Here is a 14,211-nt window from a genome sequence, read left to right on the forward strand (position 1 = left end):
CTGAAAATCATGTGATGATTCATGATTATGTGATGAACTAGCCTACGGCTAAAAATCACAAAAATAAAGAAAAAAAAAAAAAAAAAAGCTGAAAATCAAAGCAAGCCAGAAACATTCTTTTCAAAATCACGCTTCACGTGCTTTTAGTCGGAAAATAATCCACTTCCTTCCATTTTTTTCGCGTTTTAGTTGTTAGATTTGTGTGATAAATAATTACTGTTGTAATATTGTGAATTCGACAACCGTTTGTGCTTTATTTATAAATTAAGATTCAACATCGTGAAATAAAAAATGGCAAATGTTGACTACGATCAGCTGAACGCGCGGCTGCGCAAACGCCTGGCTCTGCTGCGTCAGCATCAAGATCCGGAGGAAAAATTCCGGCTGCTGAAGCGCTATCTGTCCCATTTTGTGAAACTGGTCCAAATAGGACGGCACTTTGAGGCGTCCTTTGCCGAACATTTGCGGTGTGTTGTGGTAAGATTGACATTCCTCTCGCCACTCATTGTATGTTATTTTGATGGTTAATTTTGTTTTGCTGTTTCGAAGATATTTCTGAACGATCGCCGGGACAAACCACTGGAAACGGATGCGCTAGGGAAGATTGTGAAAACTCTCTGCGTGATTTGCTGCATTACGGCTGCGCCGTATCAAACAGTGGTGATTGCACTGCAAGGCTTGCTGGAGATTTTTGAAAGGATCTCTTGCAAGGAAACGTTGCAAGTCATTCAATATTGTGGGAATCACTTGTATGGACTGCAGTAGCAGCAATGATCGATGTTAATGTTTATAAATTCGTTTTTTTTTTATTGTAGCAAAAAAATGCTTTTTTCAGTGTTCACTCGGCTGTCGACAAAAGCAGGCCACTCTCGATGTGTGCTACGCGATCGTCTGTTTACTCGGCAGCAACCATTGTGTGGTCCTCCTCATTGTTCTTCATCAGCAGTTCTTTCGGTCGATGCGTCGTCGACTTTGGAAAGCAACCGTTTCGTGATGATTGTGTGAGTGCTGACCACGTTTTGCGTCCATTGCTGCAATGGACGCGCTCTGACCCTCGTTGGCGTACAACAATTTGCCATAAAATGAAACTACTGGAAGCGGCTCCAGTTCTGATGGAGGAGGCTTTTTGGATAGCGGAAGATAAAGTGTTTATTGTGTTGTACCTTTTGACTATAGCTTTAAGATGTATTGTATAGTGACCATGAATCCTCGGCTCTGTTAAGTTAATTCGGTTGAGCCTTATCAAATAAATTAATATACAAAAAAAAAAAAAAAAAAAATTGCTTTCTCAATTCAGGCGATTCGGATACTTTAAAATACAACTGCAGTTGGTGGAATTGGCGCACTCCGCGTCACTCTCGTTCAGCAAACAGAATGAGCGTAAGGAATTCGTACTCGATCTGGGACGACATATTGGCGGCCCTTTAGAACAGGTTCTCGATTGGCAGTCGTTTGCATTGGAGCAGGTAAATGTTGCTTCAATGTTATATTTTTTAAACTTTCAAATAGGTTAGTAGGTATCTAATTATGTTCTGATTTGTCTAGGAATGTCGAGCTTTTATCAATGAAATGCAGGACAAGTTCCCTCTGTTTGCGGCGTATTCGGTTCCTGTCGAAGATGCTCAAATCGGATTGTATCAATTCGTGAAACCGGAAGATTCGAACGGTCTATGGTTGGATGTTAACTTTCAACCAGCAACCATAAGGTTTAGCGCCCGCGTCACCCTTATTCGCGAGAAAGACTCTTTGGAGATGACGGTTTATCTGGAGATTTGCCACAGGGACGTTTCCAGAATCGATCTGAAAAAAGAGTGAGTACCTATACCTATAGTCTAGTCTAGTCTACACATACACAGCCAGTACTTGAAAGAATCCTGGAAAATGATACATCTATCATTTTTCTTGTCATTATTAATGCCTGCTGCACATCAAGGATGTGAAACAAACAATAAAGCGGCCAGGCCTACTGTGTAGCGTTTAGTTAATTTTTGTGGAAGTGAATGTTTACCATGTCTACTTAATAAGTATAGACAGTGGTTAACATTTAATCCACAGGTAATCAAAGAGCGGGGACATACCGTACCAACCGCTCCGTATGCAGGATTTGAAAATAGGCTATATAAATCGTTGGGAGTGACAGAGCTAAGAAAGTTAATGTACACTCCTTGGTTGTCCGATCTCCTGGGATGGAACACAGGTATTTACCCCTTGTGTTCGAGCGTACAGTCCTCCCTCCGTACAAGCGTGGACGGCACCGCCCACCCACTGCCATCCCTCAATCGATCCAGCCGACCTCAGTCGAAGGACAACAGAGAGCGGTGTGCGGACGTAACCTATACGGAGGGAATGCTGTATTCGCCTAGGTTATAGCGCCCTTGCTCGCTACCATTTTCTTCTAGCGGTTGGGACCTGAGCACTAACTCTTGTCCTAGCCCTATATGGCATATGGTTATAGCGCCATTACTCGCTTTCTGAAAAGAGAAGAAGGGAAGGGAAGGAGAGGAAAAGGACTTGGGAAAAGGAAATGCGGAATTCCTTTCCTCATTAGTATTTGTATCGTCAACTTTTATGAAAACTATATAAATCATTCTTCTTTGGTCAGAGGTATTATTACGACATTTGAATAAGATTTTCTTATCATTTCCCTAATAAAAATAACCATAAAAGAGAGCTTAACGACGTGTTCGGGGTATCATCCAAACCCTATGTGGGATGGTTTACCTATCCGAGATACAGTTCGTTTATGGTATTTATTCGATTATCCAATATAAATCGGTAACACTGTCCTGCAACCGATGTAGGAAGCACCAAAGAATATATATAGACAAATCTCAAAAACACAGTTTTAACTGATAGTACTTTATAAACATCAAACTGTCCAATATTGGATCCTGCCAATTATTAGCACCAGAATAAATTGCAACGGACTCACCAAACTGATCCATGAACGATGTCTTGTTACAGTGATCTCCATACTCAAGGGTTGGTTGACTGGGCTCGAAAATAGGTTTTCATATTCTTAGTATCGGACAAGCGAACCAAAAATCCTGTATGGCCAATCAGTTGATTAGTCAGATGATGAAAGCACAATTGTGGCTGAATGGATTCAGGCTGCTAATCGGAGAATCTGACCCACTTGTAAGGAACACAAAGAGCCACAAAGAACAACCAATGGTGCTAGGTTCCGAGATGATCAGTGGTTTAAGAACTCTGGGGTGGCACTAATTACAACTTCACAAAAGTCTAGAAAAAACGGAGCCAGAGTGAGTACCTATACCTATAGTTGAAAAAAAAAGTTTAGTCTAATGAGGCAGAGATAATGAAAACGCTTGTGTTGTCGGTAATGGTTAACCCTCTCCTCATGGTAGCACAGTAGCATGGAAAAGTTAATTGTGACTTTTCGTAAAAAAAAACTTTTTAACTTAAAGCTTTCAATTATAAAAATGCTAAAATTTGTTTAAATGGACACAATTCGATCGCAGTTTCACTTCCTCGACATGAACGAGATTCGCCGGATCGAGAAACAAAATGATTATTTAAATTCTTAATTATTTTCGTTTCAGACGCAATTCTTGTCTGCTTTCGATCGAGTACACAAAAATCACCGTCGAACCGGAGGTGTTAACTGTAGACAAGATAGGATGCCTTACCTTCACGATTCTGCCGTCATTCGACTGCAGTTATCTCACGGACGACGTTCTACCGGAAGTTCGGACGAATGCCGACCGTATAGAAGATTCGGAGCAACCCTGCACAACCAATCTCGATGGATTATTGAATGTGTCCTTACTGGATTCGATTGTTTCGGGACCTGCCAACAGCCTGAACGCTCATAACATGGAGGATCAATCTCCTCGATTACGTGATAATCGAGATGCAATCGAAAAGCACCGCAATATCCGATGTCAGATGTTGGACAACACCAGCTCGATTGGAAGCAACAAGGAAAATGTAAAACCCCCGTCAATTTCAGATGTTAGGGTTGAGGTGCAGGATGTTCAGCGTTTGCGAGTGTTTGAAACGCTCCAGCAAGACTGTCAACGTCAGCAGACAAGGCTGAGTCGTAGCTCGAGGCGAAATTCTCCGGACAAATGCAATCAGAAGAACGAGCCGGTTAATCCTCGTTTGAATGACGGCAAGAAACGAAAACTGTTCGCTAAGCAAGCGGAACCAGATAACTGTGAGGAGCACCCTATCGCCAGGTCAAATACGCGCGATTATGTACCCCTCGCTGTCAGTTGACATCTATAACGCAGCGACGCAGCAGAAGCAGAATGACAAGCAACTTCCACATCATCAGCCTTCCACCATCGTATCAGCCCACGTGAGCGTGTGCAGCCTTGACTCCTCTCTTTCGTCGCAGTGCAGTTGAACAGGTAGGTTGTGCGTGCTCTCCAAAAGGGTTGGGTGATTCCGACGGGATACGATCAAAACCTCACAATGGCGATCCTGCCAGGTTTTAGCTACTATTAAGTGCTAAAATAAATTGAACCATTTTCCATTGGAATCACCCAACGATTTGAGAGGGCTAAAAAGTGGAAATTGAAAGGCAATCATAACAGGTATCAAACACGTGGTGGGACGCCCGTGGAAAAAGTTGTTCGAGACGGCTACGTTATGTAATCATTGCCACGGTGTGGGACGCCCGGTGGAATGATTATTCCGTGATTGGACGACTACGAAGAAAAATCTTCCGCGGAGTGGGACGCCTGATGGACGATAAGTATGCCACGAAGTGGGACGCTCGTTGGTGAACAGTGGTGTCAGATGCCCACTAGAAGACTATCTTTGCCATGGTGTGGGACGCCCGGTGGAAAGATTACGGCAAACCTTTAGTAACGAAGTGGGACGCTCGTAAGAAGGTCTGTGGATTTGTTTTTCCACAAGTTGGAACGCCCGTTAGAAAGCTACTTCTGGAAGTAGTAAAGGATTTTTTTTAATATACTTTCAACAAACAAAAAATCCTATAGCGATGAGGTGAAGCTTACTGCAAACTAATCCTGTTGTGTTTGTGTTTTTTTTTTGTTTCGTTGTTTTCTTTAGCAACAAAATGGAGAGTACGGTAAATACGTCAAAATTACGAAGAACAGTGAACATTACAGTAGTGACTCACCCCACGAGTATGAAATCTACTCAAGTGATGAAGAACGGGTGGAGTCGTCAAGTGAAGAAGAGGCATCGCGTGCACCAGGCAACGTTTCAGAAGTTCTGAGTGCAGATAATCCGATGTGCGACAACATAGAAGAAGCGGAAGACACGAATCCAAATCATTTGCCTGGTACCAACAAGGGTATCCGGTATGATGGCACGAATGAGTCGGCAATCACGGCTTCGACCGAGACCCCAGCAGCTAGTTCAAATGCAACGTTGGCGGCATTACAGAAGGCACTGGCTGACCTAACGCAAGTGGTGCTTGGTAAACAGGCATTAGGGCAAAATTCTTCCACGGACCAAAGCTGGAGCGGATTGACTTGTCCTCCGGCTCCCGCATCAAACCCTAACATCAGGTTTGATAATATTCCGCCTTTTCCCAAGGGTACACCATCGACCTGTATGTGGGACGCGTTCACCTGGTACCTAGAAAAGTTTGAGATCGCGATCTCACTTAACTGCATCACAAACTCTGCCCAACAAGCCCAATTACTGTACCTGGCGCTAGGAGATGAGATGCAAGGGATAATTCGTGCCGCAGACCTCCGACCGAGTCTTACCGATCCAGATTGTTACAGGCGAATGGTAGGAAACATATCCAGCTACTTTCGTGCAATGACGGACGTTGGCGCAGAACACGATAAGTTCACGGCTATGAGGCAGGCCCGTGGAGAATCTATTGTAGCTTTCCACGCCAGATTAGTGGCCCAGGTTCGACTCTGCAAATACAGCGCAGAAGATCAAATCCGTTTTGTCAGATCGCAGCTGCTTAAAGGAATGGCTAACAGGGAGCTTGCGAGAACAGCTCGGATGTTCGATTATGAAACAGCTTTTGTGGTCCAATCGGCGACTAGATGTGAAGCTTTCGAAGGAGATACGACCTTATCTGGTGGGGATGTGCTTGCAGTAAGTGAATCGAGGACCAAACAAGAAAAAAAACGGGCTCACCACTCAAACTCAACTCGAGGACAGTCTAGTGGCCCATCATTCGACCGGTATAGAAACAAACGTCCCAATACACATGGTTCATTCGACGACCCCCCTTCGAAACATCAGAACTACGGCAGGCAAACGGCTGGTAAGTTATCACTTAAGTCTGAGAACAAAGAGCGTTGGCAAATTGAAAAGGAAAAATAATTCCGGTTAGTGTCATATTCACAGTAAGATCAAAGATTTGTTCCAATTTTGGTAACCGACTTCGCTCGGGTAGTATACGCCATGCTATTTCTTTTCTCGAACTCTTGTGCAACTACAAAGATCTGCTGAGAATCGTAACTGTTATATTGATCCACATTTAGATGCCAAATTTGACAGACCTGGTAAACGAAACCGATGTTCGCGTTGTGATCGTTCTAATCATAGAGGAAGAGGATGCCCAGCGTTGGACAAAGACTGCCGCCGATGCGGTAAGCGAGGTCACTTCGAGGCAGCTTGTCGCCTAAAAAGGGTTGACCAAGTCGATCAAGTTATCCAGCAAAATCCACCAAAATCAGAGGAAGAAGACCAACAGGTATGAGTTTTTTTTTCTTCTTGTTTTGGGTTGTTATCATTATCAACATTTAGGGAACGACCTGATTATTTTTTATTATTATTTAACGTAAAATAACAGTGATTTGAATTCGTAAAACATGTTATTTTGAGATATGTTCTGTGCTGAAATAAATTGACTTTGTACATAATTTCTTATTTTCCAATGGCTGCTATAAAACCCTCCAGATTATGTCCTTGAAGGATAGGATAGATTTATTATAATTGACCTCCTATTAAACAGCTTAATTGACGGGAAATTCATGTCCAAATTATCGTCTCAATAATGTTATTGACAATGTGCACCGACAACGTTTGCTTAGAGTGAATGAAAAGGAAATTAATTAGTTTTATTCAAGTTAATTTAAATAGAAAGCTAAGTCATTCACATTTTATGCACCAACTGTGTTTCATCTTATGCATCGATTCCTTCCGTAACTACACCGTAACATCAAGACCACTTCTGTGTATACGTTATTTGATAACGATTGAATTGCTTAATGACTTGTATGAATATTGAGCTTGTTTACAAGTTCACTTAGATCTAATTAATCAAATTACCTAGACAATAATCTAGGCTCAGAAGTCTTACAAAACGAAACGGATTCCAATCAAAATAAAAAAAAAATTCTTCAAAATTACAAGTTATTCGACAAATCAAGCTATGATCTCAAACAATTTGATAATGTGACTTTTGTTTTACTCTCTCATTTTTTTTTTCACCCCTCTCCTAAACTTATGTATAGTACATCAACGCTCTGTCACTAGAAGATGTACTCGTCAGCTGCAAACTGGACTCTTCTAGCCCGATAACATTTCTTATTGATTCGGGTGCGGACGTAAATATAATTGGAGGGCGAGATTGGGAACAATTGCAAAACGACTGTAGGATGGGCCTCGTGACGATAGCAAAAATAAAGCTCACAAGAACCACAAATTTAAAATCCTATGCTGCGAACCAACCTTTGCACGTAGAATGTGCATTCAAGGCAGGTATAGTTGTGGATGGATCATACAACCCTCCGGTGGAAGCTGATTTCTTGGTAGTACCAAATGGAAAACGATCCCTCCTTGGCAGAGTTACTTCAAGCGATATGAATCTTCTCAAAGTTGGTCCTTTTGTTAACATTTGTGAAAAAGTTGCGGAAGTGGAAGTCTTCCCAAAAATGCCGGGAGTTAAAGTTAAGTTCAGTATTGATCGATCCGTCCCTCCAGAACGGAACGCCTACTATAACGTACCCGCGGCATTCCGGGAAGGGGCAAGAATTAGACTCCAAGAAATGGAAAATCGAGGTATCATCGAAAAGGTGCACTCAGCACCTGAATGGATCAGTGGTATGTCAGCCGTCGCAAAGGGTAAAGATGACTTCCGTTTAGTTGTAAATATGCGGGGCCCTAATAAAGCTATAAAGCGTGAATACTTCAGATTACCGCTAATTCACGAAATGAAGGTGAAGCTAAATGGGGCAAGATTTTTCTCCAAACTGGACTTAACCAGTGCTTATTACCACCTGGAGTTATCAAAGGAATCACGAGACCTTACGACGTTTCTCTCGGAAAGTGGAATGTATCGTTTTACACGACTCATGTTTGGAGTCAACTGCGCACCTGAGATCTTCCAGCGTGAGATGACCCGGATCTTAGAAGGGATTGAGAACGTTATAATTTACATAGATGATATACTCGTTTTTGCCGATTCCCTGGAAGAGCTTCACCAAACGGTGACCAAAATATTACAAATATTACGAGTCAACAACCTTAGCTTAAACGTTGCTAAATGTGAATTTGATAAGAAGTGCATAAAATTTCTTGGTCATGAGCTGGATGATAAAGGCTTCCATATCGAAGAAGCGAAAATACGACATGTTGAAAAATTCCGCGAACCAACAACCGCCTCGGAACTACGAAGTTTCCTTGGTCTCGCATCCTTCATTAGCCCTTATATTCAAAACTTTTCTGATCTCACGGGCCCCTTGTGGGAAGTCGCAACTACCAAAACTTGGACTTGGGGACAACGTCAGTCTGAAGCCTTTGCAGCTACAAAACAAAAAATTGCTCACTGTACGACTACCTTGGGCTATTTTTCCGATGCAGACAAAACAGTATTGTTCACTGATGCTTCCCCAATTGCACTGGGAGCGGTTCTAGTCCAAGAGAGTCGGCATGGAACTCCTCGCATTATTAGCTTTGCTTCAAAAGCGTTGACATCCACGGAAAAGAAATATGCCCAAAATCAACGAGAAGCTCTGGGTGCCGTCTGGGCTGTGGAACATTTTTCTTATTACCTCCTCGGAAGACACTTTATTCTTCGAACAGATGCTAAAGGAGTTAGCTTCATTTTGAATCGGTCAAGGGAGGATTCCAAGAGAGCGCTCACCAGAGCGGATGGCTGGGCCTTACGTCTCTCCCCGTACAGTTATGTGGTGGAATACATTAAAGGACGGTTTAACATAGCCGATCCATCATCACGCCTCTATGAAGGGGAAGATGGACCTTTCGACGAAACGGTTAGTCCGTGGGAGATTGCAATAATAGAAGCTAATACTGTTGGATTTCTAACAGAAGATGAACTAAGAAAGGCGACCGCGGTAGATTGTACACTAACCCAGGTATCGCAAGCTTTGGAAACGGGAAGCTGGCCAAAAGAGTTACGTAGATACGAGATGCTAGCAGACAGCCTCTGCATCAAGGACGGGATCGTGGTTAAAGAAGGACGTGCGGTTGTTCCGGAGGTTCTCCGCCACAAGGCTTTGGAAGTAGCCCATGAGGGTCATCCTATGGCAGGAAAGCTGAAAACTATATTAAGAGAGCGAGTGTGGTGGCCTGGCATGCCAAGAGACGCGGAGGATTGGGTTAAATCTTGTGCAACCTGCGCGACCAATGGAAGACCTGAGAAAACCACTCCTATGGAGCGTATTTTCTCCCCTAAAAACATCTGGGAAACGATTGCACTCGACTTCAACGGGCCGTATGCAAAATTTGGAGGAATCTACATATTGGTTATAGTTGAGTACAGATCAAGGTACATTTACGCTCGTCCAGTTAAGTCGACAAGCTTCGATCATACCCGAAAAGTTTTGGAGGACATTTTCAACAGGGAAGGGTTTCCAAAAAATATTAAGACTGATAACGGTCCTCCCTTTAACGGCCAAGACTTCACGCAATATTGCGCCGAGCGAGGAATTAAGAATATTTTTTCTATGCCGCTATTTCCTCAACAAAATGGCCTCGTGGAGAGGTATATGAAACTTATTAACAAGGCCATGGCAGCAGCCGTTTCTAATGGAACCCAATATTCAGAAGAACTACAAGCTGCTGTTAGAGCTCATAATTCCTCTACTCACGCAATTACCAAGATCGCTCCTGAAGAGATGATGAATGGCAGAAAAATACAACGAGGACTTCCACTTATAACTCCAGGGAAAGTTAGCCTCAATGACGAATTAATCGATAAAAGGGATCGAGAAGCTAAGTTGGAGGGAAAGATTCGTGAGGACGCACGCCGCAGTGCACGTGATAGTAAAGTATTACCAGGTGACACCGTTATCATCGAACGCCATTTGCGGTCAAAAGGAGATAGCAGATTTGATCCAAAGAAGTTCACCGTCCTGGAGCTCCCTGGGCTTTGGCAAAACCTTGAGGTAGTTTAATTAGACTACCAGGTCCCAGGGCTGATCTGGATCTTTACCACATTGGAAAGATGCACACTAGTGTTGCCAGATCAGTGTTGATGCTTACCAAAAGTGCATTTGAACCCGCTTATAAAAGCATATTAACAGATTAATCATCATCGTACATTGTTTATTGCTCTGTACTAATAATAAATGATTAAGCACAGCGTTTGATATTTTAGTAGGAATGCTGAATTTAGTCGCAGTAGAAATCAATCCTTTATTGAATTGGATTTATTTCTATGGATATGCACGTTTGGAAAGTATCATCACAAAGATTCTGCACTCGGTCTACAGCTTATGGGCGGGAAGCGTTGTGTTTGTTTTTGTTTTTTTTTATCTATTTATAGAGTCAATTCTTAGAAATACGAAGCGAAAGACAAATCAAGCATTAAGCACAAGACCTTCAAGAAAACAAACAACACGAAGTCTGGAAATGGCAATGTTTTATTCAAAATGTCAAATATTTCAAGAATATCGGGTGAGACCAATCGAACTGAGCGCTCTTTCGGTCATCTGGAAGGGTTGTGCACGAGGAGCGATTTTAATCCCCCCAGTTTTGAAGACATTCCGGAGCGAGGATCCATTATCCAGAAACACAATACAACAAGAGAAGGAAGTAGTATTGAAGGTAAACAAGGAGTACATGGAAACGTCGAAAACTGTAAATATACTCCGATCTATTCTAGTACTCTTGTATAAAACCTATTGTAAACCGGCTAGATCGTAGTCGTCGTCACCGGGAAGCATAGTCATGTGAAGATTGCCAGATCCGTGACCACTCATGATAAGGCACACAAGGCTCTCAACATTAAATACATTGCACGGGTTGGGTCGCACAGAGGGTTGATTAGATGTAAATAGCTTTGAAACACCCGCATAAACGATAACCATAAGGAATGCCTAACAACCTATTCGGGTTATCATCCCAGCAATATGTGGTACGGTGGCACGATTTGTGGTATCGTTCATGTATGGTGCTCCCCCCACCCTTTATTAGGGTCGCTGACGCTCATTGCACGCTCTTTCGTTCTCCGGCTGATTGAATGGATGACGGAGTTTGACGTCACACTCCTTCAGACGTTTAGGCGGCGGGAGGGTGAGAGGGATAGTTGTTCAGTACACGGAGACAATTTTACAAATGTATTTCTAATAGGTAAATCACAGTTTAAAACTCACTAATAATCTCTTTCAATTTCTTTTTCATTGACGGTGTGATGTAATCGATGCGCTCTGTGACGAGAGCGCAAACCAAACGAGGCCATTTTTCAACGATACGATAATAACTTATGCGCTTTTCACACAAAACCTACCCAACCCTTTCCTTTCTACAATCCCTGAGCAGCTGGTTTACCATAAGTATACCTCGCAAAACTTTTTTAACCCCCATGGGTAAAGATGCTGTGTTGCTCACTCCTCTCCCCTTCCCTGGTGTATTATGGATGGTGTGAATATTCACATCGGTGACATGGCCCCTGACCCCCTTGTACATCATAAAATGAAAATGAAAATGAAAATGAAAGAAGTTCACCGTCCTGGAGCAGTCCAAGGGGAATCTTTTGCTTTCGGATGGCGACGGTCAACAATTGAAGCGGCATGTATCACAAACAAGAAAGGTTTACGAATGGAGGACGGAGGACACAGGAGTAAAATCACCAGCTGAGCAGATGCAGGCACAACGCCGACCGTCTAGGGAGAAGAGAATCCCGGCATACCTCGCGGACTATGTACGTCTGGTAGAGGAGGAGAAGAAAAACTGGCTATGACCAAGCCGGTAAAAGTTTAAAACTAGATCAGGTAGATTTCTGAAGAGAATTAAGGCAATATAAGAAAACTGTTGAACATAAAGGATATACATTTTGTTGTTTTTATTAAATCCGGAAACATTAGGTGTAGGGTCCATTTTTTTTTCTTCCAGAGTAGGAGTGGGATGTGAGGAGCACCCTATCGCCAGGTCGAATACGCGCGATTATGTACCCCTCGCTGTCAGTTGACATCTATAACGCAGCGACGCAGCAGAAGCAGAATGACAAGCAACTTCCACGTCATCAGCCTTCCACCATCGTATCAGCCCACGTGAGCGTGTGCAGCCTTGACTCCTCTCTTTCGTCGCAGTGCAGTTGAACAGGTAGGTTGTGCGTGCTCTCCAAAAGGGTTGGGTGATTCCGACGGGATACGATCAAAACCTCACAATAACATGAACGTTAGCAATGATTCGCAGATTCAACGCAGCAAATATGTCGACAGGAAGTTGGTGAATATAGTGAAACCCATCCAGACGTTGGACGTGAAACCTTTGAAATTGATCCAAAATATTGCCGAAGAAAAGAATTGATCTTTTAAGTGAACCATCCACATCGGAAATGATGTCCAACGACGAGTTTGATCGAACCCTTCAGGCGTTCTTCGACCATTTGCACACAAAACTGGAAAAGAACATCCGAAAAATCGATCAGGAGGTGGAACGTACTACAAAGAAATTCTTCAAGCGTGAACCAGCTCCGGAGAATCCTTACGATTTCGTCAATACGGATGACAATGAACAAACCGCCCGAAAAGGTGGAAAATCCGCCGCTGGCAAAGGAAAACGAAAGTCACCGAAAACAAACGATGGACATGTTTCGTCGGTGAAGAAAGCCAAAAACGTTGCAAACCAGTCTCTTCGCACTAAGAACGCTAAGCCTCTTCAAAAAAAGGTAAAAAGCAAACATTTCCAAAGGCAGCAGACCCTCTAGTGCCGTCTCGAGCTTCACTACCTCGCGCTAAGAAGCCTGATCGTATCATCGACTTGGCATCAGATTCGGAAGAGGAAGCTGTTGTGATTGGGAATACCTTCCAGAACCTGGACATCTCTTCGATTGTTCGAGATCCAGCCAAGCCGAAGAACCCCGTTGCCCAGCAGCTATTTGCCAATTCAACACCGGTCGGGGGAGCAAAAAACAAGAAGCGTTCGATTGATCACATAGTAGATGCACAGCAGAAACAGGAAAAGGTGGCCAAGAAACAGCGTGTTCCTCTGTTGAAATCAATGCTAACAATAGCACTATTGTAACGCGACGGAATTACAAGAAGAGTTCAACTCCGAGTGCTCTACAGCAGACGGCGGCCGCTTTGATCGAGCAGGAAAAGTACAAAGGTAAATTAAATTAAGGCAGATCAATGATTCTGTCTGGATGTTTCATTCATCCCTATTCTGTATTCCGTTCGAAACGGATTTCCCATATTTCTTTTATATGAGAAATCGTTTTGAACGGCATAGAGATGGTGATTCTCTAATTCAACAGTACTATTCTGCTTATCTAAGGATCGTAAGATCCTAACCCATAAACGCATAACATTGGACTGTTATGCGTTTATGGGCAGTTAAGTTAAGGTAGGAACGAATATTAGCGACTACACAATTTTATACTGAGTTTGTTGTCGGTTCAAATTGGAACATGTATCAAGATAGTGTTACCTTGCGTTATCTTGCAAGGGACAAACTTTGTAACTGACAATAAACTCGGATGGTTAGAAACAAATGAAACACAAATAAATACCTAAGTTGAAGCAATATTATTATCTATTAGCACTTAATTCGCTTTAAATTTAGATGTGCATTGATTTTGTTTACCTCGTACTCGTTTCAGCACAATCTCTGCAAACTTCATCGTCTATTTCGGACCACAGTGTGCGTACTGAAATTTCCATGGAGTTTCTGGCGCCCATAACCAGTTACCTATGGAACCGCCTACATTGACGGAAGCCATGATTCGCCAGTACCAAAGCTTCGATAGCGATGAACCGATTTCACAGTCCCTGTTATTGAAAGTCAATCAAAAACTAACGCTGACGTGTTCGCTTCGAAGTTCAATATGAACTA

The 14,211-nt window shown here is 42.8% G+C and overlaps 1 pseudogene; it reads left to right on the forward strand.

The window, feature by feature from the left end:
* The first annotated feature begins 291 nt into the window (after positions 1–291).
* On the forward strand, positions 292–14,207 carry LOC135705020 (uncharacterized; annotated as a pseudogene).
* The last annotated feature ends 4 nt before the right edge of the window (positions 14,208–14,211 follow it).

Source organism: Ochlerotatus camptorhynchus, unplaced genomic scaffold (genome assembly GCF_037179485.1).
Source record: "Ochlerotatus camptorhynchus isolate MF236.1 unplaced genomic scaffold, CSIRO-AGI_Acam_v1.1 ptg000256l, whole genome shotgun sequence".
Lineage (NCBI taxonomy): Eukaryota > Metazoa > Arthropoda > Insecta > Diptera > Culicidae > Ochlerotatus > Ochlerotatus camptorhynchus.